Here is a 17,159-nt window from a genome sequence, read left to right as displayed (position 1 = left end):
ATTCCTAATATACCATTACTGTGCTCATTTATGTGGGAACTGTACTGTGGTATACATATATACCCCTTAAATGAATGATTTAGTCAGCCAGTCAGCATGCCTTCTTTTAGAAATACATACATCGAGCTAACGGGGTATTTTAACTTCGGCTGGCCCATTAGTTTTTTAGGTAGTACAGTGTAATAATTGATGGGATGCACATTGGACTTTGCCATCAGGGTGACTGTCATTCAGCTCTTAGACATGCCATCTTACTGCCTCTGTAAATTTGGGAAAGTGACTTAAGTTATCCAAGCCTCTGCTGCCTTTTCTGTAAAATTTGGTTATCAACTTGGGTGATACTGTAAAGACTGATAGATATATGTTGAACACTTTTCACCACAGAATGTGGATCATAATATGGAATTGTGTGTAATTTTTATTGTTATTGTTAATCATCCTTTTCTGTTTATAAGCTAAGAATTGGAAACAAGGAATGGAAGAATGGAGCCAAATGATACCCAGGGCTTTTAATGACCTCCTAAGTATTATTCTTCATTAATGTATCAAAAACCCATAAAATTCTCTTTTTCATTTTATTTTATTTTATTTTATTTCTTTTCAGTGTTTCAAAATTCAATGTTTATGCACCACACCCAGTGCTCCCAGTCCTCCGTGTTATTCCTTATGCTCCACAAGTAAGTGAAGCCATATGATAATTGACTCTTTCTGCTTGACTTATTTCACTCAGCATAATCTCCTCCAGTCCCATCCATGTTGACACAAAAGTGGTATTCATCCTTTCTGATGGAGGCATAATACTCCATTGTATATATGGACCATATCTTCTTTATCCATTCGCCCATTGGAGGGCATCTTGGTTCTTTCCACAGTTTGGGGACTGTGACCACTGCTGCTATAAACATTGGGGTACAGATGACCCATCTTTTTACTACATCTGTATCTTTGGGTAAATACCTAGTAGTGCAATTGCAGGGTCATAGTGTAGCTCTATTTTTAATTTTTTGAGGAATCTCCACACTGTTTTCCAAAGTGGTTGCAACAACTTGCATTCCTACCAACAGTGTAAGAGGGTTCCCCTTTTTCCATATCCTCTCCAACACATGTTGTTTACCATCTTGTTGATTTTGACCTTTCTAACTTGTGTAAGGTGGTATCTCAATGTGGTTTTGGTTTGAATCTCCCTGATTGCTAATCATTATGAACATTTTTTCATGTGTCTGTTAACCATTTGTATGTCTTCTTTGGAGAAGTGTGTGTTCATGTCTTCTGCCCATTTTTTGATGCGATTTTCTGAAAAACCCATAAAATTCTTAATTTTTGGGTGCCTGGGTGGCTCAGTTAGTTAAGTGGCTGCCTTCAGCTCAGTTCGTGATCTCAGGGTCCTGGGATGGAGTCCCACATCAGGCTCCCTTCTCAGCAGGGAGCCTGCTTCTCCCTCTCCCTCTACCTGCTGCTCTACCTACTTGTGCTCTCTATCCCTCTGTTAAATAAATAAATAAAATCTTTGAAAAAATTCTTCTTAATTAAAAAAAAAATTTATAAACATATAATGTATTATTTGCTTTGGGGGTAAAGGTCTGTGAATCATTAGGCTTACACAAGTCACAACACTCACCATGGCACATGCCCTCTCCAATGTCCATAACCCAGCCAGCCTAGCCCTTCCCCCTCACCCTCCAGCAACCCTCAGTTTGTTTCCTGAGATCAAGAGTCTCTTATGGTTTTTCTCCCTCCCCAGTCCCTTCTTGTTACATTTTTTCCCCTCCCTACCTCCCACGACCCCCCACCCTGCCTCTCCAATTCCTGTCAGAGAGATCATATGATAATTGTCTTTCTCTTGATTGAATTATTTCCTTTAGCATAATACCCTCTGGTTCCATCCATGTTGTTGCAAGTGGCAAGATTTTTTTTTTTTTTTTTTTGATGGCTGCATAGGATTGCATTGTTTATATATATATATATATATATATATATATATATATATATATATAAAATTTTTACCCCCATATATACACACATCTTCTTTATCCATTGGACATCTAGGTTCTTTCTATAGTTTGGCTATTGTGTCATTGCTGCTATAAACATTTGGGTGCATGTGCCCCTTCAGATCACTACATTTGTATCTTTAGGGTAAATACCCAGTAGTTAGATTGCTGGGTTGTAGGGAAACTGTATTTTCAACATTTTGAGGAACCTTCATACTGTTTTCCAGAGTGGCTGCACCACCTTGTATTCCCACCAACAATGTAGGAAGGTTTTTCTTTCTCTGCATCCTCACCAACACCTGTCGTTTCCTGATTGATTTATTTTAGCTAGTCTGAATGGTGTGAGGTGGTATCTCACTATACTTTTGATTTGCATTTCCCTGATGCTGAGTGATGTTGAGCACTTTTTCGTGTATCTGTTGGCCATTTGGACGTCGTCTTTGCAAAAATGTCTGTTCATGTCTTTTGCCCATTTCTTGATTGGATTATTTGTTCTTTGGGTTTTGAGCTTGATAAGTTCTTTACAGATTTTGGATATTAGCCCTTTATCTGATATGCCATTTGCAAATATCTTCTCCCATTATGTTAGTTGTCTTTGGTTTTGTTGATGGTTTCCTTTGCTGTGCAAAAGCTTGTGATCTTGATGAAGTCCTGATAGTTCATTTTTGCCCTTGCTTCCCTTGTCTTTGGTGATGTTTCTAGGAAGAAGCTGCTGTGGCTGAGGTGGAAAAGGTGCTACCTGTGTTCTCCTCAAGGATTTTGATGGATTCTTGTCTCACATTGGGGTCTTTCATCCATTTTGAGTCTGTTTTTATGTGTGTATAAGTAAGTGGTCAAGTTTCATTCTTCTACATGTTGGCTATCCAATTTTTGCAACACCATTTGTTGAAAACACTGTCTTTGTTCCGTTGGACATTCTTTCCTGGTTTGTCAAAGATTAGTTGACCGTAGAGTAGAGGGTCCATTTCTGGGCTCCATTCCATTGATCTGTGTGTCTGTTTTTGGCCAGTACCATACTGTTCATGATTGCAGCTTTGTAATAGAGCCTAAGGTCTGTAGTTGTGATGCTGCCACCTTTGGTTTTCTTTTTCAACATTCCCCTGGCTATTCAGGGTCTTTTCTGGTTCTATGTAAATTTTAGGATTATTCATTCCATTTCTTTGAAAAACATTGATGATATTTTGATAGGGTTGCTTTAAATGTATAGATTGCTTTAGGTAGCATAGACATTTTCACAATATATGTTCTTCCAATCCATGAGCATGGAACATTTTTGCATTTCTTTGTGTCTTCCTCAATTTCTTTCATGAGTACTTCACAGTTTTCTGAGTACAGATTCTTTGCTTCCTTGGTTATGTTTGTTCCTAAGTATCTTTTGGTTTTGGGTGGAATTGTAAATGGGATTCACTCCTTAATTTCTCTTTCTTCTGTCTTGCTGTTGGTGTAGAAATGCAACTGATTTCTGTGCATTGATTTTATATCCCGATGCTTTATTGAATTCCTGTATGAGTTTTAACAGTTTTGGAGTAGAGTCTTTTGGGTTTTCCACATACAGTATGTCATCTGCAAAGAGTGAGAGATTGACTACTTCTTTGCTGATTTGGATGCCTTTTATTTCTTTTTGTTGTCTGATTGTTGAGGCTAGGACTTCTAGTACTATGTTGAATAGCAGTGTTGATGGTGGACAATCCTTTTGTGTTCCTGACTTGAGGGGAAAAGTTCTCAGTTTTTCCCCATTGAGAATGATATTTGCTGTGGGATTTTCATACATGGCTTTAATGATATTGCGTATGTGCCCTCTACCTCTACACTGTGAAGAGTTTTGATCAAGAAAGTGTGGTGTACTTTGTCAGATGCTTTTTCAGCATCTATTCACTGTATCATATGGTTCTTGTTCTTTCTTTTATTAATATATTTTATCACATTGATTGATTTGTGGATGTTGAACCAAACTTGCAGCCCAGAAATAAATCCCACTTGGTCGTGGTGAATAATCTTTTTAATGTACTGTTGGATCCTACTTGGTAGTGTTTTGGTGAGAATTTTTGCATCTGTGTTCATCAAGGATATTGGTCTGTAATTCTCCTTTTTGGTGGGGTCTTTGTCTGGTTTTGGGATCAAGGTACTGCTGGCCTTATAAAATGAGTTTGGAAGTTATCCTTCCATTTCTATTTTTTGGAACAGTTTTAGGAGATTAGGTATTAATTCTTATTTAAATTTGGTAGAATTCTCTTCGGAAGCTGTCTGGCCCTGAGGTCTTGTTTGTTGGGAGATTTTTGATGACTGCTTTAATCTCCTTACTGGTTATGGGTCTGTTCAGGTTTTCTATTCCTCACTGGTTCAGTTTTGGTTGTTTATATGTCTCTAAGAATGCATCCATTTCTTCCAGATTGTCAAATTTGCTGCTGTATAGTTGCTCATAACATGTTCTTATAATTGTATTTCTTTGACGTTGGTTTTGATTTCTCCTTTTTCATTCATGATTTTATTAATATTGGTCCTTTCTCTTTTCTTTTTGATAAGTCTGGTCAATCTTAATTCTTTCAAAGAACCACCTCCTAATTTCATTGATGTGTTCTACTGTTCTTTTGGGTTTTATTTCATTGATTTCTGCTCTGATCTTTATTATTTCTCCTCTCTTGCTGGGTTTAGGCTTTCTTTGCTGATCTTACTCCAGCCCTTTTAGGTGTAAGGTTAGGTTGTATACTTGAGACCTTTCCTGTTTCTCCCCCCCCCGCCATAAGATTCATCCATTTATTTCAGAGAGAGGGAGAGAGAGAGAGAGAATATAGGGAAGAGGGGTAGAGGGATTGGGGGAGAGAATCTTAAGCAGACTTCACTGAGGGTGAAGTCTGACACAGGGCTTGATCTCATGATCCTGAGATACGACCTGAGCCAAAATTAAGAGCTGGACACTTAACTGACTGAGCAACCTAGGCACCCTGAGACCTTTCTTGTTTCTTGAGAAAGGCTTGTATTGCTATGTACTTTCCTCTTAGGACTGCCTTTGTTGTGTCCCAAAGATTTTGAACAGTTGTGTTTTCATTTTCATTTGTATCCATGGATTTTTTTAAACTTTTCTTTAATATCCTGGTTGCCCCATTCATCCTTTAGTAGGACCTCCATGTATTTGAGCTCTTTCCAATTTTCTTCTTGTGGTTGAGTTCTAGTTTCAAAGCATTGTGGTCTGAAAATATGCAATGAATGATCCCAGTCTTTTGGTATACCAGTTGAGACCTGATTTGGACCCAAGATGTGATCTATTGTGGAGAATGTTCCATGTGCACTAGAGAAGAATGTGTCTTCTGTTCCTTTGCGATGGAGTGTTCTGAATATATCTGTGATGTCCATCTGGTCCAGCATGTCATTTACAGCCTTTATTTCCTTGTTGATCTTTTGCTTAGATAATCTGTCCATTTCAGTGAGGAGGGTGTTAAAGTTCCCTACTTTATTATTATATTATTGTTGATGTGTTTCTTTGATTTTGTTATTAATTGGTTTATATAATTGGCTGCTCCCATGTTAGGGGCATAGATATTTAAAATTGTTAAATCTTGTTGGACAGACCCTTTAAGTTTGATATAGTTTCCTTCCTCATCTTTTATTATATTTTTTGTCTTAAAATCTAATTTATCTGATACAAAGATTGCCACCTTAGCTTTCTTTTGATGTGTATTAGCATGGTAAATTGTTTTCTACCCCCTCACTTTAAATCTGGAGGCGTTTTGGGGTCTAAAATGAATTTCTTGCAGATAACATATTGATGGCTTTCCCCTCCCCCCGATTCTGATACCCTTTGTCATTTGATTGGGGCTTTTAGCTCATTTACATTCAGGGTAACTATTGAAAGCTATGAATTTAGTGCCATTTTATTGCCTGTAAGATGACTGTTATTGTGTATGTCCTGTTCCTTTCTGGTCTGTTACTTTTAGGCTCTCTTTGCTTAGAGGACCCTTTTCAATATTTCCTGTAGGGCTGGTTTGGTGTTTGCAAATTATTTTAGTTTTTTTTTTTTTTTTTTTTGTCCTGGAAGCTTTTTATCTCCCCTTCTATTTTCAGTGACAGCCTAGCTGGATATAATATTCTTGGCTGCACATTTTTCTCATTTATTACTCTGAATATATCATGCCAGTCCTTTCTGGCCTGCCAGGTCTCTGTGGATAGGTCTGCTGCCAAACTAATATTTCTACCATCGTATGTTACAGAGCTCTTGTCCTGAGCTGCTTTCAGGATTTTTCTCTTTATCACTGAGACTTGTTAAGTTTTACTATTAGATGACAGGGTGTTGACCTAGTTTTACTGATTTTGAGCGGGGTTCTTTGTGTCTCCTGGATTTTGATGCTTGCTTACTTTACCAAATTAGGGAAATTCTGTGCTATAATTTGCTCCAATATGCATTCTGCCTCTTTCTCTCTCTCTCTCTGTCTTTCTCTCTCTTTTTTCTTCCTCTGGGATTGAATTATTCTAATATTGTTTCGTTTTATGATATCACTTAGCTTTTGAATTCTCCCCTCATGGTCCAGTAGTTGTTTTTCTCATTTTCTAAGCTTGTTTATTCTCCATCATTTGGTCTTCTATATCACTGATTCTCTCTTCTGCCTCATTTATCCAGACAGTAAGAGCCTTCATTTTTTATTGTACCTCATTAATAGCTTTTTTAAAAATTTTAACTTGGTTAGATTTTAATTCTTTTCTTTCTCCAGAAAGGGATTTTATCTCTCCATAAAGGGATTCTCTAGTATCCTCCATGCTTTTTTTGAGCCCAGGTAGCACCTTGATAATCATCATTCTGAACTCTAGATCTGACATCTTACTCATGTCCATATTGATTAGGCTCCTAGTCATCGGTAGAGCCTCTTGTTCTTTTTGTGTGTGTGTAGTGAGTTTTTCTGCCTTGTCATTTTTATCCAGATAAGAATAGATGAATGAGAGAACAAAATACTAAAAGGGCAGCTACAACCCCAGAAAAAATATACACTAACCAAATCAGAAGAGACCTGAAATCAGGGGGTGCAGAAGAAAGAAAGGAGGGGGGAAAATTATATATATGTATTTGACTGGTGAAAAGAACAGCCACACACTTGATTTTGGGTGTATTTTGGTCTGTTAGAAGAAGCTGCCTACCAAACTTTTAAAGAAAGAAAAATATTTATATGTATATATACATATGGGTGAACATGACAAAGGGATGAAATAGGATTGTAAAATGACAATTAAAAAAGATTCTAAAAAGGGAATTGACAAGATAAGAAGTTGGTTGAAAAAAGGGGAAAAAAAAGAGGAAAGGATGTGATTAGGGTGGAGAGTAGAACAAAGCCATGTGCTAGATTTAGGGTATATTTTGATATTTTAGGGTATATATTTAAGGTATATTTTGTATCCCAAAGTTTTAAAGAAAGAAAAACCTATATGTATACAAAAAAGTATACAGTCCAAATACAATGAAGGGATAGAATAGGAGTATAACAATGAAAGTTAAAGATTTTTAAAAAGGTATTGATAAGCTTAAGTAGTTAAAAAACATTTAAATAGGAAAAATAAAAATTAATAGAATAAGAAAAAAATAAAATTAAAAAATATTTAACTTTGAAAGACTAAAGAATCATGGGGGGGGGAAAGCCATGAATTCTATGTGCTTTATTCCTGTAGCTCTGAAGTTTTGTAGTTCTCGTAGATCAGTGAACTTGGTCTTGGCTGGATGTTCTTGCTGATCTTCTGTGGGAGGGGACTGTTGCAGTGATTCTCAAATGTCTTTGCCAGAGGCAGAATTGTACCGACCTTGCCAGGGGCCAGACTAAGTAATCTGCTCAGCTTCGCTCTTGGGAGCTTTTGTTCCTGAATGCTTTTCATACAGCTTTGGAGGACAGGAAAGAAAATGGTGGCCTCCCAATCTCTGGCTGGGAGGAGCTGAGAACTTGGGACCCTCTCCTCAGAGTGCCCTCAGAGAAAAGCAGTCAATCTCTCCTGTCTCCCTGGTCTCCAGCTGCGCTCTGAGCTCACCCTGCCTGTGACTGTTTCTGTCTCTGGCACATGGCCCCCTTTGGAGTCTCCAAACCTAGCAGATTCTTGCAGCATGCTCCTGCACCACTCCTCCCAGAGAAGGAAGGAGGCAGTCTCCCAGTATCTACAGTTTGTTGTGTCTCTGCTTAAAGAGCATTGGCCCAACTGTGCCACAGATCACAGTTTAAGGTAATCCTGAGCTGAGAGCTCACTCCATCTCTGTAGCTGGCTTCTCTGCTCTGATACCTGGCAACTCTGCCACACTCAGGTACCCCCAGTCTTTCTGTGACCCCGTGGGTCCTGAGATCACACTGTCCCTGCAAGGGCTCCACCCTCCGCTTAACCTCTGGAGCGACATCCCTCAGAGGAGCAGACTTCTAAAGTTTGGAATTTGTGCTCTGATGCTCTACATTTTGCCAGGAGCCAGCCCCTCCCCCTGTGGTCTGTCTTCCCATATATCACTTCAGATTTACTTCTTTGCATGTCTTACCTTCCAGAAATTGGTTGCTTTTCTGTTCCTAGAATTGCTGTTCTTCTCTTTGATCTCCTGTTGAGTTTGTAGGTGCTCAGAATGGTTTGATAAATAACTAGCTGAACTCCTGGGACCCAGTGATATTTACGTTTCCTACTTCTCCACCATCTTGCTCCTCCTCCCATAAAATTCTTGATTGGCAAGTTTTTCTACTCTTCCACATTAACTGCAATTAGATCATTGGGCATCAAGCTAATTAAGTTAGTATTGTATGAGATAGTATTTTTCCATGTTTTCACAATGGTGAAAATAAATCCTAGAATCATTAATGGATAACAGTGGTAAGACTTTCAAAATAATTAACTGGTAAAGCATTTTTCAAAGTTCTGAGAAGTGTTATTGAATATTCCATGAAAAAAATATTCTCTGCTTATAAGGTGCCTGGGTGGCTCACTGGTTAAGTATCTGCCTTTGGCTCCAGTCATGATTCCAGTGTCCTGGAATCAAGCCCTGCACCAGGCTCCCTGCTCAGCATGCTTCTCCCTCTCCCACTCCTCCTTCTTGTGTTCCCTCTCTCACGGTCTCTTTCTGTCAAATAAAGAAATAAAATCTTAAAAAAAAAAAAAAAAATTTCTATGCTTAAATAAGTTTGCAAGAATCTTGACCAAATTTAAACAATACCAACTTCTGTATAGCCTTTATTAGGCTAAATGCCAGTGAGATTTTGCAAAAAGGGTATATAGTATGAATTTTCAAGATTTATTTGATCATAGACTCCCCTTTTTTTTTTTTTAAGATTTTGTTTACTTATTTGACAGACAGATCACAAGTAGGCAGAGAGGCAGGCAGAGAGAGAGGAGGAAGCAGGCTCCCTGCTGAGCAGAGAGCCCGAAGTGGGGCTCGATCCCAGGACCCTGAGATCGTGACCTGAGCTGAAGGCAGAGGCTTAACTCACTGAGCCACCCAGGTGCCCCTGTAGACTCCCTTTCTAACACAAAACTTCATTCATTAAAAATTTTATAGATCAAGTTTTGTATTTGCTACATTAATCGTTTTTAAGACAGATGTATACCTATAATCTCCCGAAGAATCTCTAACTCCAAGGCCGAAATATGTTTTAATAATTTTTTCAATATGAAAATAGTTCCCATGTTTCCAAAATAAAAACATTTTCAAAATTACTCCATGAATTGCATATTCTTCATAAGAGTAATATATTCAAATTTAAATTCTTTTTCCCCCATGGTTTGTTTTTAAATTTCTACAAAGTGGCATGTGCACTTGTGTTTTAAAATATTTGCTGTCACAAAGGAACCTTATGTCCAAAATACATAAGTAAAATATATTCTAAGCTTCATGTTGCCCAATGATAATAAGGCAACAATAATACTCATTTCAGAATCAATTATAAGTGCAAATGAGAGAGCACATTCACAGAATTTAGTTTCTGGTACCAAGTAAGGACTCAGCCACATTATTATGATCTATTTATTTAGAAGAAAAGCAATTTATTAATTAAGAAAAAAATAGAACATAATGGACAGTATGAAGGAATCCCAATGAATTCAATTTAAATTCTAAAGAGGCACTTGGATGTAAAAGTGTTTATGACCTATTTCTTCTATAAACGTAATGTAAAAATATAAAAAAATCCCAAGCCAGAGTGTGCTCCTAATAGCTATAATAAAATGTCTCTAAACACAAACTTAATATATCTTTTATTGAGAAAAAATATGTTAAGTAACTTAGATAAATGCACACAATACAAACACACAGAAACTCAATAAGGATGGAAAGAATGCACATGGGAAAAAATAGTTCTAACTAACAGAGAAAACCAATTTTGAGCAGTAAGATACCATCAATAGTCAAGAAAGAGTGGTGATTGAAAGTATGATTCCAAGTGCCAAAATGCTTGGATTCGAATGCCTCCTCCAAAGACTAATTAACTCTATGATCTTTGCCTAGTCACCTTTCTCTATGCTTTGTTTTTTCTTTGGAAAATGTCATTAATAATGCCTACTTCATATATGCACATTGAAGTTTAAATGAGATGATGATATACTAGTTTTTTATTACTATATAACAAAATTACCACAAATTTAGCAACTTAAAACAATGCCCATTTATTAGCATAGAAGTCAGAAGTCCTGCACTATGTGGCGAAGTTCCTTGGTCAGGATCTCACAAGGTGGAAACCAAGGTGTCCGTTTGGCTGACTTCTTGTCTGGTAATTCTGGGGAGAAAAAATCTACCTCCCAGCTCATCCTTTTTGCCAAGAATTCAGTTCCTCGTGGTTGTAGACTGGGGCCCCTGTATCCTGCTTGCTGGGCTGGAGCTGCTCTCAGAGCTCCTAGAGTCTGCACACGTGCCACGTCATAGCACCCCTTCCCTCTTCAAAGTCAGCTACAGAGAATCTTACTTTAAATCCATAATCTCACCCTTAATTTCTTACCTCCAGATTTGAAGTGTTCCTGTGATTAGTTCAGGCCCACCCAGATAATCTCTTATCAGGTGTCTGATATAGGACTCTAAGTATGTATGCAAAATGCCTTTGCCTTGTGATGTGAACATAATTACAGGACTGATATCTCACCATATTTGCAATCCTAGAGGTATACAAGGCATGCACACTAGGGGATAGGGATGTCATTTTAGAATCCAGTCTAATATATATGTGAGATGCTAGAACAGTGCTGGCATATAGTAAATACTATATGTGTATAGCCCTTGTTCTTATGGAGTATCTGAAATACTCACAGATATTTTATTTTTTATTTTTTTAAACATTTATTTATTAGAGAGAAAGGGAGAGCATGAGCAGGGGAAAGGGCAGAGGGAGAGAATATCCAAGCAGACTTCCACGGAGTGCGGAGCCTAACATGGAGCTGGAGCTTGACATAGGGCTCAGTTCCATGACCCATGATATCAGGACCCAAGCTGAAACCAAGAATCAGATGCTTAACCAACTGAGCTACTCAGGCACCCCAAAACTCAGAGATATTAAAAAAAAATAGTATTGTCATAGTCATGGCAAGAGTATGGTAAAATGATATACCAACGCACAATAAAAGAAACAAATTGGTAGAATCCTTCTGCCAGGTAATTTGACAATGCATATTGAATGTCCAGTACTTCCACTTCTAGGGCTTTATTCTAAAGATATAATCAGAGGTATATACAAAGGTATGCAAAAGAAAAGTTAATTATACTTGATTTATAATAATAAACACTTAAAGAGAAGCTAAACATTTCCCTTTAGAGTTTTAGTTAAATATTATAGCATCGCTATTCAATGAAATGTTATGTAGCCTTAAGCACGAACGTATAAATCAAATAAAACAAACATATAGTTTTTGAAAAATATTGAATGAGAACGAAACTCATGACAGAAGTGGAGAAATTATAGGTTAAATTTCATAAGCAATATTAATCAACTCATGCTTTTCCCTAGAATGTTAGGTGGCCTTTTAGCAAAGCAAGTTCCCTTGACAAGGGAGGGAACAGACCCTGACGTGACAGCCGTATATACTAGGTTCCTAGAGACTTCTTATGGAATCTCAGCATCCTTCCTAAAGTTTGAGGTAAGTTTTTGGCTAGACAGGGTTACTTGACAAGGAAGAGAACGTATTCAGATGTCTGTTTCACTATGTCCATCAATCAGAACAACATGGGTTGTAAAAAAAAAAAAAAAAGAAAGAAGGAAAGAAAAGAACAACATGGGCATCCTCAGAAGAAGACTGCATCATCTCTCTCTCTCTCTTTTTTTTTTTTTTTTGGTGTGCTATTGACATTCAATGCCTCGAAATGCAAATAGTGTGGCTTGGTCACTCATTCCTACTGTATAGCCCTGTTTTATATTAAAGTGGCTAAATTACGGTCTCAGTCAAGATTTTAGAGAATGGTTTCTGTTTTGTTTCAGCTATAATGCAAGATTCTGCAATACGTAATAAAACATACCAATGGAGGAGGTAGACGTGAACGGTTTTGAGGAGAGCACTGTAGTGCTCATTTTACCACATCTACCGCTATACCACAGCCGTTAGCCCCGCTTCACAGGTGAGAAAACGTTGGCTCAGAGAAATTAAGTGACTAGCTGAAAAACTCCTATTTACAAAATGGTGAAACCAAATTTTTAAGCAACTGGCTTCCGTCTTTTCATCATCCATGATTCCTAATGGTTCCTGGGACTCTCTTTTTTAAGATAGCTTTTGGAAATGTTAACGATTAGCCTCGTTTAAATATTCTGCAGTAAGTATCACTGCTTTACTGTACCTGAAGGCAAATTAGTGGTGACAGTAGCAACACTGATTGCTTTTTTCTCCTAAGCTTTTTCCAGTGCTGGCCTCTCAGATATTCAATTTCAAAGTAACAGATGTGTTTTTAATTGGAGATCAAGATTATCACCACAAATTCAGATTAAAGAAATTCTTCCCAGTTCCCTATTAACCCAACGAATGGCTCCATAATCTTTGGAACTAGCATTTCTCCAGACTCTACAGCCCATGGTAGTTTCTACTACCTCTTCTTCCTCTCTGCAGTTAAATCCTTGATAAGAATCAATGCCGATCTCTCAAGTCACTTAATTGTCCATTTCTCTTTTGGGGATTGCCTTCTATTCTTCTCAGACTCTTGTCCTTTGCCCTACTTTCCCTCCATATTCCCAGGACCTTCCATTCATTTTTTTCACCTTTATTATGTCTCAATCTCTAGCCCCAGCAACCTACTCCACTCTTGTTCTAGTATTTGTCAATTAACCTCACTAATCAACCCAAGTCTACAGTTGTACTCTAGCTCTATAGGAAGTGTCTTTATTGCAGAGGAAATAGAAAGAACATAAAAATACATTTCTGTGATTGTGGAGCTTTACTACTAAAATATTTGTGCTCACTGGTATTCGTTATCCAATCAAAAAATCAACCATTGGGTATTTTGTTCTGTAAAGCTTGCCTAATAGCAACAAATATTTAAGTCTGTAGGGGAGATCCACATAAACTCTAAATTATTATTTAAAAATAAATTCCATTTGTAGAAAGGTCAATGTACCCAACATTCATAGTAGTTCTAACCTCAAAATGCAATATATTTTTATCTTTAAATTCTCTTAGCAATCTGTCTTCACTCAGTTACTTCTCATTATAACATCAATTGAACATAAAAATTAAGGACATACAGTTTTCTTCTCTTAAATGCTAATAATATCTTGCCTTTTCAGGGTCTGGGTTTGTATTAAAGTATTAAACTGTTTCAAATATTTTAATTCAAAATCTGACTATTCTATTTGACAGATAAACAAATTGTAATTTTTTCATATTAGAAGCAGTGTTAAGAAAATTGTGTTTTATATGCTTCTAAAAAGGAATTATTGGGCATAGGATCAGTAATAAGATAGTGTTTCCATTAAGTAGGCCAAGAACACCCAGAGGACGGAAGGAAGGAAGGAAGGAATGGAAAGAGAGAAAGAGGGAGGAAAGAAGGAAGAGGAAAAAATAAAGAAAGGAAGGAAGAAAAAAGCCAACCAGCTTAAGAAAACTTTACTTTTTTTGACCTCAGAAATGCATACCTTTTTGGGAATCCCAAAGTAGAATTATAAAACTTTGATTACTAACAAATATACAAAAAATAACATGATCTTTTTGATGCTTGCAGATTTAAATTAAGCCATCTGTACTTTGCTGTTTGCTAACATTTTCTTCTGGCCACATACTCTCAAAACAATATTCTGTGTCCTAGGGGTGACTTAGTATTATTTAGACTGCTTCCACTTGACTATGTGGATGGGAAAACTCATCCAAGGACATTCATAACTTTTCTTTGGTCTTCCTTCCCACTTCTTCCTGCAGAAATCTGAATGGGGGAGCATCTTAAAGTCACAGTTTAGCTTTTCCTGCTGATCTCATGTCTGTTGCCATGGAAATAATTGTAGTATTTCAGTTTTAGTCCTACAACCAAAGCACACTCCAGTGGGATCAGATTGGCAGACACAATCTGTAGGATGAAATTTCTCTTTCAACAAGTGTTTGTTATGCTTTAGGACATTTTTTCCCTCTATACTTCGTTTCTTTGTGCTGCCTCCACTGTCGAGTTCTACAGTCTCATCTCTCTTCAATGACTTTGCCCAAGGTTCTTCAGGGCCACAAGGACCTAAAAGCATAAATATGAGCAAATCCACATAAATTATTCATACTGATTTCATATCAGCTAAGGAAAAATTTCCAAATAGTTTCCTAGAACTAACAAACTTAAGTTTTATCAACATTTTTTTAAAAAATCTATTAACAGCTTTGAGTTTTTAGGACCTTTTCTGTAATTCTTCTAAAACCTCTATAAGTCTCCTGAAGATAAGATAGTCACTCAACCAAAAAACTGAGCAGTTGTATTAGGCTACTGTTTGGCTTTTTAAGCTGGAGATTGACTTTTTTTTAAGATTTTATTTATTTATTTGACAGACAGAAATCACAAGTAGGCAGAGAGGAGGAAGCAGACTCCCCGCTGAGCAGAGATCCCGATGTGGGGCTTGATCCCAGGACCCTGGGATCATGACCTGAGCTGAAGGCAGAGGCTTTAACCCGCTGAGCCACCCAGGCACCCCTGGAGATTGACTTTTAAACAGATCCAGAGTCTTATAATTCCTGCAGCAGCAGGTAGTAGTTGTATATCTGACTTTTTAAAAATCTTGAAAAAGTAACTTTAGAAAGAGTGGTGAATAAAATAGTTATTAGTTCTTTGTCTCTATTTTCCCATGTATAATAGCCATTGTCCATTTATTCTCTCTTTTCTGCCATACTAAAAAAAATATTCCTGTAGAGTGATAAAGGAAAGCTTACTTTTTTATGCTTAATTTAAAAAAATATTTTATTTATTTATTTGACAGAGATCACAAGTAGGCAGAGAGGCAGGCAGAGAGAGGGGGCGGGGAGTAGTCTCCCTGCCAAGCAGAGAGCCCAATGTGGGGCTCGATGCCAGGACAATGAGATCGTGACCTGAGCCGAAGGCAGAGGCCCAAACCACTGATCCACCCTGGCACCCCTTTATGGTTAATTTTATTCGCCAAAGCAACATCACAAACTGGTACCCATGTATCTGAATTGGTCCTATTTGAAACCTGGCAGAAAAGATGGACTTCACTGTCATGAAGTAATCAGTAATCTAGAGACAGAGGTGGTCCTTGGTAAAATTAAGTAACCATATTGCTTTGGGAAGTACTTTGGTTCCCTTCCCCTTCTAAACTCTTTCTAAATTGTTCTACCCCAGAAGAAATTATGACCTCTCCTGTCCTCTGACTACTCAGGTTTTCTGACTCTAACTCTTGATCTGAGTCACTAAGTCCTCCCTCAGTGTGTTCCTTAATTCTAGACCTTTCCCTTTTCCTATGAAATCTGTCATCACTTTACCATTGGCCCTGTGTTTTCTTGTGAAATAATAGGCTAATGGGCACACCTTTAAAAATATAAGTCAGATTTTGTCATTCTATGACTGAAGACCTGTGGTGGCTTCCATCTCATGTAGAATGATGGCGAAGTCCTCCCACATGCTACACAATCTAGCCTCCATTCCTGTCTACCCTAATTACCCACTATGCCTACCCTAAGACCTTGGCACATACCATTTTTTTTTTTTTTTGACTTGAAATTCTTTCCCCCCAGGTGTCAAAATTGCTGGCCCCCTTACCTCCTCCCTATCTTCATGATACCCTTCCTCACTGTGACATTAGCTCTCCAATCAACTAAAAAATGGAATGTTTTGGGGCACCTGGGTGGCTCAGTCATTAAGTGTCTGCCTTCAGCTCAGGCCATGATCCCAGGGTCCTAGGATGGAGTCCTGTGTCAGGTTCCATGCTTAGCGGGAAGCTAGTTTCTCCCTCTCCCACTCCCTGTGCTTGTGTTCCCTCTCTCACTGTGTATCTCTCTCTGTCAGATGAATAAACAAAATCTCTTAAAAGAAATGGAATATTCTCTATCAGCCAAACTTGTAGTCACTATACCTCTTAAATGCTTATTTTTCTCCATAACCCTGATTGCCATGTGACATATTATCTATTTATCTGTTTGTTAGTACTTGTTTGACTTTTTATTATTATTTATTTTAGTTATCTGTAGCTAGTAAATCAGCACCATTGGAGAAAGGAATTTTTTTTTCCTATGCTCTTACTTTATCACTGAATGGTAAGATAGTCACTAGTTCGTTATAGAAGCATCTACTGAGATGCCGCTACTGCAATAGGAGACTGTGAGGTCAGTGGGAGGCCCTAGGAGGGTAGCCAGTCCCAAGGTTGCTACATTTTTACCAAAGTTACTCTAGTTAGACTTGTCCTGTGTTACCAAAAGACATAGATAGGCCTACCATGCTGAGATAAAATGGCTTCAGATGTTACCTTTCCTTGGTAGCATATGTCGTGGAATGTCTTTTGTAAAATCAGTTTGTTCCTCCAGCTGATATTTTCTAGCAAAGGCATTTCTGGTATGGTGCCGGGTGACTGGAGAAGGGAACGTTTTGATTTTTTAGTCTGTAAGCACTTTGGCATCACCTACCTGAACCATTCTTTGTCATTCTTCCTGAGCCAGTACAAGTTAGGCTTTAAATGTAATCCAAAAATTGCTCTTCTAATTTTATAAACAAGATTAATAAGGGAAAGGGGATGGGGAGTGTAAAATGTAAAAAGTAAGGACTGCTTCTGAAAGTGAATGGGGCACTGG

General features: G+C 37.7%; 1 protein-coding gene across 1 annotated transcript in view; it reads left to right on the top strand.

The window, feature by feature from the left end:
• The window catches only part of CSRNP3 (cysteine and serine rich nuclear protein 3), a 208,750-nt gene that overhangs the window by 5,888 nt on the left and 185,703 nt on the right, over positions 1–17,159 (top strand). Inside the window, exons 2-3 of the mRNA XM_059167137.1 lie at positions 605–677; positions 12,386–12,522. The gene's annotated coding sequence lies outside the window, so the exon portion shown is untranslated. The remainder of the gene's footprint in view (positions 1–604; positions 678–12,385; positions 12,523–17,159) is intronic.

This window comes from Mustela lutreola, chromosome 3 (assembly GCF_030435805.1).
Source record: "Mustela lutreola isolate mMusLut2 chromosome 3, mMusLut2.pri, whole genome shotgun sequence".
Classification (NCBI taxonomy): Eukaryota; Metazoa; Chordata; class Mammalia; order Carnivora; family Mustelidae; genus Mustela; species Mustela lutreola.
The sequence above is the reverse complement of the archived record's forward strand: the minus strand, read 5'-3'. Positions and strand labels throughout refer to the sequence as shown.